Consider the following 14,987-nt stretch of genomic DNA (forward strand, 5'->3'; position numbering starts at 1 on the left):
TTAATCATTCCCTTAAAGGTCCTATTCTCCAGATATAGTCACACTGGGTGATAGGACTTCAACGTATGAAGCTTGGGACATAATTTAGCCCGTAACATCTCTGGAAGTGCTCTTGCTAGGAGCACCAGTATTGCAGTTGTTATCAAATCTAACAAATTCTTTCCAGTCCTTTCTTAATTTTTTTAGCATTTGACATTGTTGACCACTTTTTCACGAAAGATCCTTAGCAAATGGATTTCATGACACCTTTCCAGAGCTCTAATATAACCATCTCATTGGCTGCTCCTGCTCACCCTCTGGTATAACTCTTGGCTTCAGTCCTTTAAATATCAACGTTTCTCACAGTTCTGGCTTAGACTTTCTCTTCACTCTTCTATTCTCAGTGACTCTTATGGTTTAAAGTATCAGTATTCTGATAAACACTCTCCTGGGCCCTAGACTTATTCACTTTGATGTCCTGTGGGCACTCCACCATTCTATTGGCTCTCAAGCAAAATACCTTCAGCTTATTTTTACTCTAAAGATGGTGCTACCAGTCACCTCAATTCTGAGTCAGAAGCCTAGCCCAATCCCTCCCAAAAGCTCTCAGCTCTTCCTCCTGTGTGCTTCTCAATACTTGAGGCACCTAGCGCACTCTAAAGTGACTATTTCCTTGCCTGAGTGCCTGCTAATCTGGAAACTTGTTGAGGGCTCAGAGTATGCTCCCTGTTATATCCTCACCCTCCAACACACTGAATGACATATTGGTGGATAAATTCTCCAGATGGAACAGGATTTGGAAGTACCAGTGGACACCATACTGCACCATGTGTGTCCACCTACTCATGAACCGCAGGCCCAATCCCACACGTGGTGTTAGATAGAGGATGGGCAGTAAATTACCCTGCCAATTGAGAAGGTAGTTTGAAACCAGAAAACAAAGCAAGCAACTCCATACAGTTTACAATTTTATTTAGGGTAACTCACTGATGGGATCAGATGGGGAACAATCCAGACATCCACACAACTATTTTCCATGAAGTCCAGACTTTAGTCCTCAGATTTTATAGAGCAAGGGGATGCAGAAAGCATTGTGGTGAAGGCAAAGGCTCTGATATGTAGCAGACATGATGCATTCTGTGCATGGTAGGGTGGGGTGGGCATAGAAAACTGTTATCCCTAGTAGATATTTTAAAAATTAACTACATAGGGGCACCTGGGTGGCTCAGTTAAGCATCAGCCTTCTGCTCAGGTCATGATCCCAGGTTCCTGGGATCAAAGCCCACATGAGGCTCCCTGCTCAGCAAGAAGCATGCTTCTCCCTCTCCCACTTCCCCTGCTTGTGCTCGTGCTTTTTCTCTGTCAAAAAAATAAATAAATAAATAAAATCTTTAAAAAAAAAAAAAACCTATATAATGGGGATACACCATAGAATGTACAGCAATTATCAATAGCACAAAAAATGTACACCATGATTCAAAGGTGCAACAAGTACACCTGCTACTATACTTCATGTGTCATGTCATGAAAGTGAAAACAGCACATTGGGTATAAACAGAAAACCTTATCCAGTCATAGGTGAGGATATAGGACGGGGCTGGCGTTAAAGCAGTCCTGAGCTGGGAATAATGCAAAGTCCTATATCTTTACATAAAAAGAGCCTTGGAACACTCTTTTGCTTCCCTCCACAGCATGGCTATCATGTTTTATATTTCACTATGCTATCTACAGAAGTATTATGTGAGTATAAGGAGTTACAAATACAGAAAGTATAGGTTCACACAACTTAACGTAGAGACAACACTGGCTGGTGCCATTGATGTATATTCATAAATGCCTCCAGAGAGGCATTATTGGTCACACATCAATAAAATCCCACATCTGCAACACCACAAATGCTACCATGCATTGTCCTTTCAAATATAGGAAGTCTTCAGCCACATATAAATCTTTTTGTTACCTAGTCAGACTTAAACTCTACCAGTTATTGAGACACTATTGATTACAAGTTGACCATCTAGATCTTAGGTTTTAAAAGCATAAAAGAACTGTTTCCCTAAAGTTTTCTTTGTTTCAAGGAGTACAGTGGATGGAACTACAGAATACACTAGTACAGACAACCCCTGGATATATCCATCAGTGAACCTACTTTATGCCTGGTTTCCATTTATACAATGAGTAAGGTATCTTCACCATACCCAGGGTAGTTCCTGTTTATGGGGAATTCTTTATCTCTTTATTCCATCATCAACTCCACCATCCTTTCCCCCATATTTAAAGGCCCCTGGAGATTGTAAGACAGTAATATACATGGCAGAAGTATTCATGAATCATCCAACTCTATTGGTGGTGTTACAAGTGATGTGGCCATTTGAGAGGCAAAGAAATTGCTTAAGAATCACACACACATGGGTGCCTGGGTGGCTCAGTGGGTTGGGCCGCTGCCTTCGGCTCGGGTCATGATCTCAGGGTCCTGGGATCGAGTCCCGCATCAGGCTCTCTGCTCAGCAGGGAGTCTGCTTCCTCCTCTCTCTCTCTCTGCCTGCCTCTCTGCCTACTTGTGATCTCTCTCTGTAAAATAAATAAATAAATAATCTAAAAAAAAAAAAATCATACACACATGCAATTGAATTTATTTGCTGAATTATGCCTTTTAATTCCTTTTTAAATACCTCTTAAATGCCTTTTAATTTAATGAAAGGCTTTGCAATATCACGTTTTCTTTTTGTTGGTATAATCGCTTTATTAGTTCAAATCAAGGGACTTTAAGCCATCATGATAATGCACTACTTAGTTCTTCTATTATGTAGCTGAAATTCATCAATTTCATTCCTCTGAAATAACAGTAGAATAATACATTTCCTTAAATTGATTGTATAACAGACTCCACCTCCACAGAGAATCATTACTAACGTTGTTAGTTTCCATCTTTAGGAGAAGGTGGAAGGTCACATTTTTTTTTTTTTAAAGATTTTATTTATTTATTTGACAGAGAGAAATCACAAGTAGACGGAAAGGCAGGCAGAGAGAGAGGGAAGCAGGCTCCCTGCTGAGCAGAGAACCCGATGCGGGACTCGATCCCAGGACCCTGAGATCATGACCTGAGCCGAAGGCAGCGGCCTAACCCACTGAGCCACCCAGGCGCCCCACAACATTTTTGCCTTGGTTATCAGACTTCCTGTATAACCACTGCAAGGCAAGATGGTCTTTAAAAGGGCACGTACCGCTTACTCCCTGACACCCCAGGCCTAGGGGTTGAAGGTGTGGCAGGGCTACTCAACACCAAAACTCAAGTCTGAAGGTGAGCCTATCCTTTAGGCTACTAAGCCCCTAAGGGAGAACCTGAACTTCCAGTACCCAGCTCTGCCACCTCTAAACCGGGACACTTTAAGTGAAGCCACCGGGATAATTTACAAAATCCCATATAACCCATAAGAGACTACCATTAACAGCTCTGGGAATTAAGAGTGGAAAACCAGCATAAAAATGACATTCCACAGAACTGAAAGGCTTTGGCTCCAATCAACTTGTAAGCGAGGATCTATAGAACTACAGGTCTGTTACCCAGTCAGAATGCTGCCATTTTTCACTGCCCACAGGCAGTGTTAGTTTTTGGAGGGCAGAACATACCCTGACTAGGAAACCCCAAACAAAGTCCTAAAAGCCAATCATGAGACACCCACCTTGGGCACAAGATAGATACCAACCTCTATACCTGCTGTACAGGTAGAGAGCATCTGCCTCAAATCTGTCTGAAATTCATAACGTACCTTGGTTTTCCATCTCTTAGTCACCTGAGGTAAGAAGGCACTCATACATTAAATTATCCAAATGGCTTAAAAACAAAAGGGAAAACAGAAATCAAAAAACATCCTTCAAAACAAACAAACAAACATCTTTCAAGAAAAATCTACCATTCAGGATACTATTCTGTATCATTCTATACTCCAGAAAAACAATCATTTGAAAACAAACAAACAGTAATAGACACAACCTAGACCATTCGGCCTGAAAATTATAATCTCTGTGTGACCAAGAGTGAACTGAAGTTATCTTCTTCAAAGGGCTGTGATAGGATGGAAAAAAACATGTACACACTGATAGGAAATGAGAGCAGAGGCAAATAAGACTTTAAGAAGACTAAAGGTAAGATCGACAGTGTTCTGGTTTAGAAACTAAGGCTGGAACTTAATTAAATTTCCCCAGGGGTCCTTATGCGTCCCATTCATCACTTACTTGCTTTATCTCATTTTTGCTCCCCAGTATAATCATCCCCCACGCTATACATTGGGCCCTTCCTACTCTTTTGAGCCCTCTCCCTAAACATAGGGTGATCCAAACTCAAGCTTCAACCAGGTGTTCATGACCTGCTAGTCCAGTCCTCCCACTGACAACTACACAGTAAAGCAAGACAACTTCCTTTCCCAAGCTTCCTTGTCCATGGATGTTATCATTTTCTCTAGGTACAAGTTCAAACCCCAGCCTTTTTTTTTTCTTTTGACAGAGAGATAGAGAAAGAGCACAAGCAGGCAGAGCAACAGGCAGAGGGAGAGGGAGAAGCAGGCTTCCTGCTGAACAGAGAGCCCAATACGGTGCTCAGTCCCAGGACCCTGGGATGACGTCCTGAACCAAAGGCAGACGCTTAACTGACTGAGCCACCCAGGTGCCCCTCGAGCCTTTTTTTTTTTTTTTCCCTTAAAGAATCAGTTTTGTTAATGGATTCTCTGAGATTTTACCTTTTACTCCCATGTGAGTTAGGATCCTTTATATCCAATGTTCAGTTAAACTGACTTTATACAGGGGTTTCAGCCATATGGACATGCTTCAAATTCCTCCTCCACTATACTGCCAGCTGAAGAGGCCTAGAGCACATTTCTTCCTGTCCCTTCTCCATTCAGTTTGCTTTGGGCACCTCCTTACTGCCTACAGGACAAAAATTGCAAAAGGAAAATTTCTACTATTTTAGCCCAGTCTGTTTAGAACCACTTGCCCAACTTGTCACAGGTCTCCCTTCTGGCTGATTCTTCTCAAGCTCAATCCCTGAAACAAACTTGACCTCTCCTGGCTGACCAATCCAGCTCTTGCTACTGTCTCCAAACCACAGCCCCCAAATTTGTATCAAAATTCACCGCCTCCACAGGGACTGCCCTTTCTCAGCACTTCACCTAGCTCTATGTCCCTGACTCTTTTCTCTTTCCTTTACCACCACCCAGCTTTCCATCAACTCCTATAGCTCTTTGTTTCAAATTACATCACAGTTTCCTAGAATGTAGGATCTCAAACCTGGGATCTCTCCCAATCCTACAAACATGGGCACCTACAGTTGTTTAAGAACATACTTCCAAAATAAATAAAATCTTTTTTAAAAAAGTATTTCTTCATTATCTTGAGAGACAGAGATCACAAGAAGGCAGAGCGGCAGGCAGGGGTGGGGGAAGCAGGCTCTCCGTCGAGCAGAGAGGCCAATGCAGGGCCCGATCCCAAGACCCTGAGATCATGACCTGAGCCAAAGGCAGAGGCTTAACCCATTGAGCCACCCAGGCGCCCTGAAGAAATACTATTGATCTATGGCTGCCTTTGCATCCAGGACCCAGTATGGAACCATCATAGACAACAACAAAATGGGATGAGTCCATTAGTCACTTACATTTTCAGGGCTTGGGAGAGGCTCTCTTGGACTCCAATCCCTCCTGCATGGCCATGGTATGTTCCCCTCGGAACCTGCCATCCTGTCCTGTCACTTTGCACACCACAGGGATGTTCTCGTATTCTCCAAGATTTAACCTGTCCTTTTCTCTGGTGCTCCACACAATAAGCTGGGGAGGGAGAGAGCACTCAGCTGGCATCCTGATAACCCTGCCAACCTCATGATTAATCCTCCCTTTGGAAGACATCTCACAGCTCAGTGGACTAACTTTTTCCAAGAGGCATTCTATCTCATACATTTCATCTTCAGCTTCCTCTTCCAAATCATAGTCTTCTAAATCGTTGGGAAGTACAGTGTTCAAGGCACCATTTTTCTTCAATAAATAGACTGTGTTCCCACTTGAGAAGTTTCTCAGGGACTTCTGCTTCCTGCCTTTCACAGTTTTTCAAATCTTTGCACACTTTTTGAAGTTCTCATGATCCTCCTCCTCAATCTCATCATTCATAGTCATTTCTTCTTCATCTGTGTTCAGTCTTCCATTCCTGATGGTCCTTCTCCGTGATCCCTTAGTTTTGTAATCTGGAAATGACTCTTCCATCGTTGGTAGGCATTTGCTCAAGGGATCTCTCCAGCTGTGCATCCTGCCACCAGCTCCTATCACACTGAATCCCTTCATTTACCGGCCTGCTATTCATCTGGGCCAACCAGGCAGAGCTAGACACATGCTTTGAGCAGCTGTCCCTCTTCTCTCCACCACCTCTTCCAGTTCTCCACATATGAATTCTTCTTCTGTTGTCTTTTTGCTCTCTGATGAGGACTCAGGAGATTTCTCATGCTCTGCATCCTGCCACTGGCTCACATCACACTGAATGACTTCATCAACATGGCTGAACTGGGCGAGGGAGGTAGGGGGGAGGACATAATTCTCAGGGTAGCTGTTGCTCTCTACAACTTCACCTTTGCCCACTTTCACAGGAAAGCCACGGCCCCCACTACCATTGTCTGGCATGCTTTCCCCAAAGTGAATGGGACTCCGGGTTTTGAACTCTAGGCTCAGGTCCTCAATGGCTTTATTGCTGGAGCAGACTGGCCTTTCCTGCTGGAGCTTATCGCCATCTCCAGAAGACTGGCACAGACTGGAATTCAGAGTATCCTAGATTTCGTCTCTGTCTTTTGCTTCATCTAGAGAGGACAGGAATTGGAGAACAGAGGCATAGCCTTTTTCTTTACCCAAGTTCATGTCCATGATGGAACCCAACTTTACCACCTCATCACGTCTTACACCATGACACTGTTCCAAACACAGAGTGCTTTCTTTGTCTTTACACATAATGCCATCTGTACCTTCATGACAGTTATGAAGCACACTTCTCTCCCAAGAACTCTGTGAAATCCTACAATGCTGCACCATGATGTCTGGCATGGCTTTACCATAAGCCAGGTCATACAAATGGATAGTTTCCTTCAAAGTCTCCCACAGCTGTGTTACAGAGGATCCTTTGCATTGCTCTAGCCCCACTTTCCCTTTCTCACATGCATAGTTTACTTGAGGTGGTGTTCTATGTATGGTGTTAGGAGAAGGGTTCTCACCATGTACCTGCTGCTTCTGGGCAACAGAAGACAAAACTCCATCTGTTGCTTGAGGAATGTTTTCAGTTTCTGTGTCACTATTAGAAGTTGGGATACTGATCACCATATCACCTTCTGAGTGGGTGTCTTGTTTCTGAGTCTTGTTTTCAGCCTGATGAGGTTCAGTCTAAGTCTCCTTCATCTTCATTTTCTACACTGCTGGAACTGTGCTGTGGAACAGCACACTGCTACACTGTGCTGGACTGTGTTACACTGCTGGAACTATGCTGTGTTACAAAACATAGGTCTTTGGTTAAGGGCAGTGGGCAATGGGGACTACGGGATGAGGAAGCCAGGAGACTCACTGAGTATCACTGAATATGGGAAATACAGACTTCCATTCCTGAAACCTAGGGTGAGAACACAGTAGTAGTTAGCCACTCGGTCTCCTGCAGCCAGTCACAACATTCAGCCAGGATGCAGCCAGCTGACCACACCAGTTGGTCAAATATGCAGTGTTTTCAACGCCAGTTGGTAGCTACTGGCCCCCACTTCTCCCTGAATATCCTCAGGATTCGACAAGGGAAAGGACAGTGACCAGAACCGTGGGGCCTCCAGAACCTTCCTTCACCACGAGAGCAGGCATCTGTTCCGATGAGTTGGTCGCCAGGCTATCAGATAGTCAGTGTTTTATGAATCACCCCTACTTAGTAGTGACTCTTTTTCAGAGAGACCTAGCACCCAGTAAGAGTAATTTAGGATTGCTGTGGCTGTGGAAAGAATAATTATGTCAGCTCTTATAAAGCAAAGAAGAACAAAAGTTCTTTGTATGTACAGGCCTTTCTAAACCTTTTTATTCAGCACTACTCATTCACAGACCCATCTTCCCCTGTTTTCCAGTCTTCAGAAGTAAAGAGGGCAATGGTGCCAATAATGCCAGACACATTTCTGTCATACAAATTCATGTGGGGAATGGCATTTGATTTCGTAAGACAGATTTATACAATTGACAAAGATAAAACTTCTAAGTCTATAAAAGCAACAGTTAACTGAGATCTGCATTGAGCAGGCAATTTACTCAATATGGTGAGGTTGATCTTATGAAGTAAATTTCGCTGTTGGAATGCACCAAAATGCTTCGTGGACCTGGCCTAAGGTATTTATACATACATGTTCACGAATTTCTTCCTTTATTGAAAGGAAGCAAACAAGTCTCAGCTTGGACCTCAATATGGTCTACAGAGGTTAGAAGTCAACAGAATGAAGTTCATGTAACTACAGACAGACACAACTTCCCACCATACATGTTACACTGTATCACACATTGGAACAAAATACCTTAATAGCAGGTCCCTGTCACAGTACTCTATCAGTCATCCACTACAAAAACTTAGAGGTTAGAGCTGGAGTTTTTTCTTTCCCCTCACTGGTCAGCAAAATCTCTCGCTATTCTTTAATACCTTCCCCCTTCCATTACCATGCAAAGGACTTCAAGTTTTCTCCCACATTTTTACCTCAGTAACTACTAGTCAATTTCTTGACCCAACTTCCTGATATACCATAGATTAATGATCCATACTACTACTAGAATTATCTTTCTAGCCCAATTCTATCTAGTCCCTCACTCCAGGGAAAGTAGTTGAAGGGCGTGTCACTGCCAGTGAGGAAATGAGGAACAAATGACCACATTTCTTAGGATCCCCAAAGGTCCTCATTATGTGATTTGTCACTCTTTCATCTCACTCTCCCCCTAAGCCTGTAGGCTCTAGTTATATGTAGGTTCTCCCACAGGCCGACTACTCTTCACTTTTCTGGGACATCCTCTTTCCATACTCCCTTCCAACTGCCACAAAAATCTTAAAGAAAAAAAAGAAGGAAAGGATAAAAAAAATACAAATCCCACACTTTGTGACAACAGATGGACTTTGAGGGCATTTTCTTAAGGGAAATAGGTTGGACAGTGAAAGATAAATGTTATGTCTCACTTAATGCATAAATTCAGCCCTCTATTTCAATTGTACAGCATGGTGTACTGCATATGTAATTAACATTAAAAGATGGTAGATGCTGGATTTTAGTTGTGTAAGAAGCTTGCAAGTCACTTACTCCAAACAAAATAAAAAGCCGAACTGGAAAAAAAAAAAAAAATCAAGAACACTTCTCAGATCCTTTGCAGCAGGTTACAGGGCAAAGTGCTACCCACAAAGTTGGAGAGATATGTGAATACAAACACAAATACAAATACAAATACAAAGCCTCAGAAGAGGCTAGTTAACTACTGGAACAAAATCCAAGAGATAAAAACTCTATGAGAACTAGTAGTAGGGTAGGGAAAATAGAAACTGATACTGACAAATTGTGGGCTCAGGGTCAACACATCTGAGAGTTAAAAACTTGAAGGGGACCCTTTGCTTTTCTGAGTTTTATCTTCAGTAGCTCAACTAATTTCTCACAGTAAATCTAGGAGAAAAATCCCCTGTCCTTCCCACAGGGAGAGTGGGAATGAGGAGGCATTGTGACACATGCCAGAAAAAGTCTATTCTTAACAAGGTCATACCTCAGAAGAGGCTAGTTAACTACAGCCTAACTGATGGGGGGTGGGGAGGAGAGGCAAATACTTGTCTCAAAAACCCACCCTAACTCTTCCCTACCCAGTGGGAGAAGGAAAGTGATCCCTGTCTCACCTCCACAACTTAATACATTACTAAAGGCCTGTTTAAAGCATTTCCTTTTATCTAGTACAGAATGCCTGATAATCAAGAAAACATCACAAGATATACTGTGATGTTAACAAAAAATTGTTTTGCTTACAAAAAATTCATTTTAAATATGAAGACAGTAGGGGTGCCTGAGTTAAACTTCTGACTCTTGATTTCAGCTCAGGTTCATCTCAGGGTCATGGGATCATGGGATCGAGCCCCGTGTTGGGCTCCACATGCAGCATGGAGCTGGCTTGACAATCTCTCTCTCTCCCTTTGCTACTCCCCCCTTTCTAAAATAAACAAATAAATCTTTAAAAATAAATAAATATGAAGACAGGAATGACAAATAAATACATGGAGAAAGAAATACCACACTAATACTAATCAAAATAAAGTGGACAAGTTTCATTTCTCTCAGACAGGACAGACTTCAGAGCAAGGAAAGTGATCAGGGATAAATAGTGGCATTACATGAAACATCAATTCTCCACTGAAACATAACAATCCCTAAAGTGTATGCCCTTAACGGGGTGAAACTATGGGAGGCAAATTGATAGAACTACAAGGAGAAATAGAGTGATCCACCATTCCTATTGTGAGTCTTTAACACTCCTCTATCAAAATAAGGCAGATGTAGTGGGTAAAAAAAGCAGCAAAGACAATAGAACACAACACCTCCCTCAACCAACTAGAAATAACTGACATCCACACATATTACTTCATCCAACAGAATACACATCTACTCACACCCACATGGAACATTCATCAAGACAGACTACACTGTGGACCATAAAACACTTTTTACAAATTAAAAAGCATATTAAGCATACAGTGTCTGCACTTAGCATACAACTGAATATAGAAAAACAAAGATCACTGTAAAATCCCAAATACTTTGAGATTAAATAACTACTAAGAATCACTGAATCAATGAAGAAATCTGAGAAGTCTAAATATTTAGAACTAAGTGAAAATACAATTGTCAAAATTCGTTGGATGGCACGAAAGCAGTGCTTTGTAAAGATCTAAAAATCAATCATCTAGCCTCTAACTTAGGAAAGACAAAAGAAATACTATGAACTCTGTTCCGAGATTCCATAACCTAGACAAAATTGACCATTCCTTTTTTTTTTCTTTTAAAAAAAAATTTTATTTATTTTTTAAATTTTTTTTCAGTGTCCCAGAATTCATTGTTTATGTACCACACCCAGTGCTCCATGAAATACGTGCCCTCCATAATACCCACCACCTGGCTCACGCAACCTCCCACTCCCCTCCCCTCCAAAACCCTCAGTTAGTTCCTCAGAATCCACAGTCTCTCATGGTTCATCTCCCCGTCCAGATTCCCCCAACTCCCTCTCCTCTCCATCTCCCCATGTCCTCCGTGTTATTCCTTATGCTCCACAAATAAGCAAAACCATATGATAACTGACTCTCTCTGCCTGACTTTATTCACTCAGCATAATCTCTTCCAGTCCTGTCCATGTTGATACAAAAGTTGGGTATTCATCCTTTCTGATGGAGGCATGATACTCCATAGTATATATGGACCACATCTTCTTTATCCATTTGTCCGTTGAAGGGGATCTTGGTTCTTTCCACAGTTTGGCAGCTGCAGCCATTGCTGCTATGAACATTAAGGTACAGATGGCACTTCTTTTCACTACATCTGTATCTTTAGGGTAAGTACCCAGTAGTGCAATTGCAGAGTCATAGGGTAGCTCTATTTTTAATTTCTTAAGGAATCTCCACACTGTTTGACCAATTCCTTGAAAGGCAAAGATTGCCAGATTCACACAACTAATAAGGGACATTTGTATAGGCCTATATCTAATAAGTTAATCTATTAAGGTCTATATCTATTGAATCAATAACTGATTACCTTCCAGAATAGAAAGTGTCAGGCCCAGAAGGGCTCACTGGTGAAATCAACCAAACACATGAGAAATTACAAATACATCTACAGGATAGAATAAAGAGCCCACATACGGACCCACATAAATGTACTCAACCAATGTTTGACAAAGGAGCAAAGAGAATACAATGGAGCAAAGACAGTCCTCTCAATAAATTCTCCTGGAACAACTGGACACACACATGCCAAGAAGTGATTCTAGACACAGACCTTACAACACTCTTCACAAAAATTAACTCAAAATGGACCACAGACCCCCATGTAAAATGTGGAAACTATTAGACCTAGAAGTTAACACAAGAGAAAATCTAGATGATCTCAGGAATACTGACGACTTAGCTACTATACCAATCCACAATGCAGGTAAGAATTGACACTTGTGTAACTCTGGGCCGGTCTGGGACTCTGAGCCTCTGTTCCCTCGTTTATGAAACAATGAAAACAATAATACCTAGCTCATGGAGCTGTTGAGGTCAAATGAGAGAATCTACTTCCAGTATTTGGCAGAATAACTGGCATATAGGTAGAATTCAAATTTTCTATTAAGGTGAACTTCAATCACTGACCCTGTGTGCTGCCATAATCTCTTTTGCATCAGGACAGGGTGAGGGAAGGGAAGTCATGGATTTTAAGGTATTAGAAACCCTCAGGCATTGCTTGAAGGGGAGGGTCCCTAACCCCACTGAGCTTCTTGAATTTCTTACCTGCCCCAGAAACACAGAACGGATTATAGCTGGGATTCTGGTACCAAGGACTCCGGTAAGTCTGCTGGCCCACGGCATGCACACAAGAAAAGGTTCTGGCGTTACCGCCCTCAAAATGTGCATTGTTTTCTGAAGAGGAGTTCATTTTCTAGGCTGAAAAACAGGTGTTCATATTTAGGAAAGGGCAGTGGCGCTCAGCCCTGTATACTGCCGTGAAGGGAGAAATCATCCTAGTTCCCTTTCAGAACCCCAAACCTGGGTGGCAGGGTCCTCACCGTCTCTTCCCACTCGCCTGGGATCGGGGCACATGGTTGCACTGCACTGAGGACCTGAGCAGTGCTGCCCCGGGACGGGGCCGCATCTTGCCAAAGCATCTCAGCTCCCAGAGCAGCAGCAGCAGCAGCAGCAAAGTAAGACTGAAGCCTGGGAAGCCAAGGGGGAAGCTGTACGGCGCCTGGAGCGTCCCGGGCAGCGCCCAGGAGCTCCACCCGGGGCAGTGGCTTGGACCCGGCCTGCGAGTACTGGTCTTTGGCCTCACCGCCAGCGTGCCTACCCCACACCACCTCCTCCCCAGTCTGGAGGAGCCCATCCCCGAGCCCAGTGTCTCCTTACCCACGGCTCACCCCCACCCCACACCCCGCCCAGCCCCGGTCCCACAATCTAGTTTACTCCGCTCCCCCGGGACCCGCAACCCAGCACACCCATCTGCTCCAAACCTACCTCCGTGACCTGCAGAGTCTCTGGCACCTGGTGTCCTGGCTCCCGCCCTTACATACCCTGGTTGGCACGTGCTGCCTGTTTCGAAGGTACAGCTCTAGCGCAGATGGCCCGCGCATGCGCTCTGGACGAGGCCCGCCCCCGAGGCTGCCTTGACGGAAGACACCTGAGGAAACTCGCGGGGAGCTTTCTGCACCGTGTGAGCTTCAGTCCGTGCACACCCAAGTGTCGGTGCCTCCAGAGGATGGATCAGTCCCTGTCCCTTTTTCTCTCCCAGACTGTCCCTTCCATTTGAGTGTGTTCAGTTAGGACAGCTTAAGATACCTCCTCTGAGCTCCTGGTGTCCCTCGGGCCTAACGCCCCAGACACAGGAAGAGGAGCTGACGGAGGAGAAGGAGAGGGGAAGGAGGAAGCCAGCCTGGTCGCTGCAGGAGTTTCATAAAGGAGGGGCGCTCCAGCCTGCTTCCTGCCAAGGCGAATAAAAAACCAGGGGAGCAGATCCTGGCAGTTAAGGCGCCATTGGTTGGGAGAGAGAGGGACAGGGGGCCTGGAGAAGTCGTCTGTGAGCTGGTAGGTGGGCAGGTTGCGGGAGAAGCTGGCACACACGGACTCCGCTTTCTTTGCACGTGGGAGAAAGGAAAGTCTTCTAGGAGAGTAGTTACCGGGAGTCGTGGGGTTGGAAGGACGATTGTGAAGTTGTTGTTGTTGTTGTTGTTGTTGTTGTTGTTGTTGTTAAAGATAAGAGATTTCGGTATCTTTATGGCCAGAATGGACAGACGGGGAGATGTTCCCTATAGTGGAGAGAGAAGGGATGTTAGGAAGCACAAGGCAAGGTTCGCTAAGCCTAGTTACAATGCTCTGCCTTGGACCCAAGTTACTGAGATAAGAGGGAAATGAAGTCCCGAAGGCAGGGATTCAGTGCTCTAGCATCTGATGACCTTGATTTTTTTCAATGGAAGGCGGGAATAAGACTTACAGGGAGCCCTGAAAATTTGGAATGGGTGTCTGCATTATTTGGTAGATATTGTGTTTGCCAGAATTTGTGATAGGTGAAACAGAATAAAGATTTTCTTCCACCTAAGGAGCTCTGGAGGTAGATGGCCTGAGTGTTGGTTTGGTGGCATCTTGGCATCACAAAGTACACAGTCTCTTCTCTTTCTACTCCAAAATCCTTAGCACTGGCTTCCTTTTTCAACTTACCTCATTATCTAAGATGCCTGTTACCAGTACAAGGCAAGGGGAGGGGCAGGGAAAGGATTTTTTTTTTTAAAGAAGAAAGAAAAGAAGGGCCCACAGCAACTTCTGCTCAGTGATCAACCTTGCTCTTAAGGAGTTATTCTAGAAAACCCAAGCAATATCAGATTATTATCTTATTGGTTACTGACAGCTGTTAGGATGTTTGGGAGCTCTTCTCTTTCAGTGCAGTATGTTGTCACTTGGAACAAGTTGGGATGCTCTGACTAAGAATGGGGCAAATAGGTGTTAATTGGGCAAATAACTGCTACACTGCTTTAGTTAATGAAAGAAGCATTATTCCATTTACTTACATGAAGCCCAATCATTCCTTTCACAGCTAAGTTTCTTCATAAAAGATCATAAACAGTCTTCCCCACATCGCACTCCTTCACTCACTCCAAATCTAGATTTTGTTACCATTGTGCCCACTCATCCACCCTCACCAAGGACACTAATGAACAATTTGCTTCTAAATGGCATGTAAACTTCGGTCCTCATGTCACTAAACCTTGCCTCCC

General features: G+C 43.7%; 1 protein-coding gene and 1 pseudogene across 2 annotated transcripts in view; one reads left to right on the forward strand and one right to left on the reverse strand.

The window, feature by feature from the left end:
* LOC116569631 (retinitis pigmentosa 9 protein) overlaps positions 1 to 14,987 on the forward strand; it is a 177,383-nt gene that overhangs the window by 32,577 nt on the left and 129,819 nt on the right. Inside the window, exon 8 of one of the 2 annotated variants that reach the window (XR_004277111.1) lies at positions 4,044 to 4,058. The exons of the other annotated variant lie outside the window; for it this stretch is intronic. The gene's annotated coding sequence lies outside the window, so the exon portion shown is untranslated. Of the gene's footprint in view, positions 1 to 4,043; positions 4,059 to 14,987 lie in introns of those variants that run through there. 2 annotated transcript variants of the gene reach the window in all.
* LOC116569636 lies at positions 5,619 to 13,694 on the reverse strand (annotated as a pseudogene).

This window comes from Mustela erminea, chromosome 11 (genome assembly GCF_009829155.1).
Source record: "Mustela erminea isolate mMusErm1 chromosome 11, mMusErm1.Pri, whole genome shotgun sequence".
NCBI lineage: Eukaryota > Metazoa > Chordata > Mammalia > Carnivora > Mustelidae > Mustela > Mustela erminea.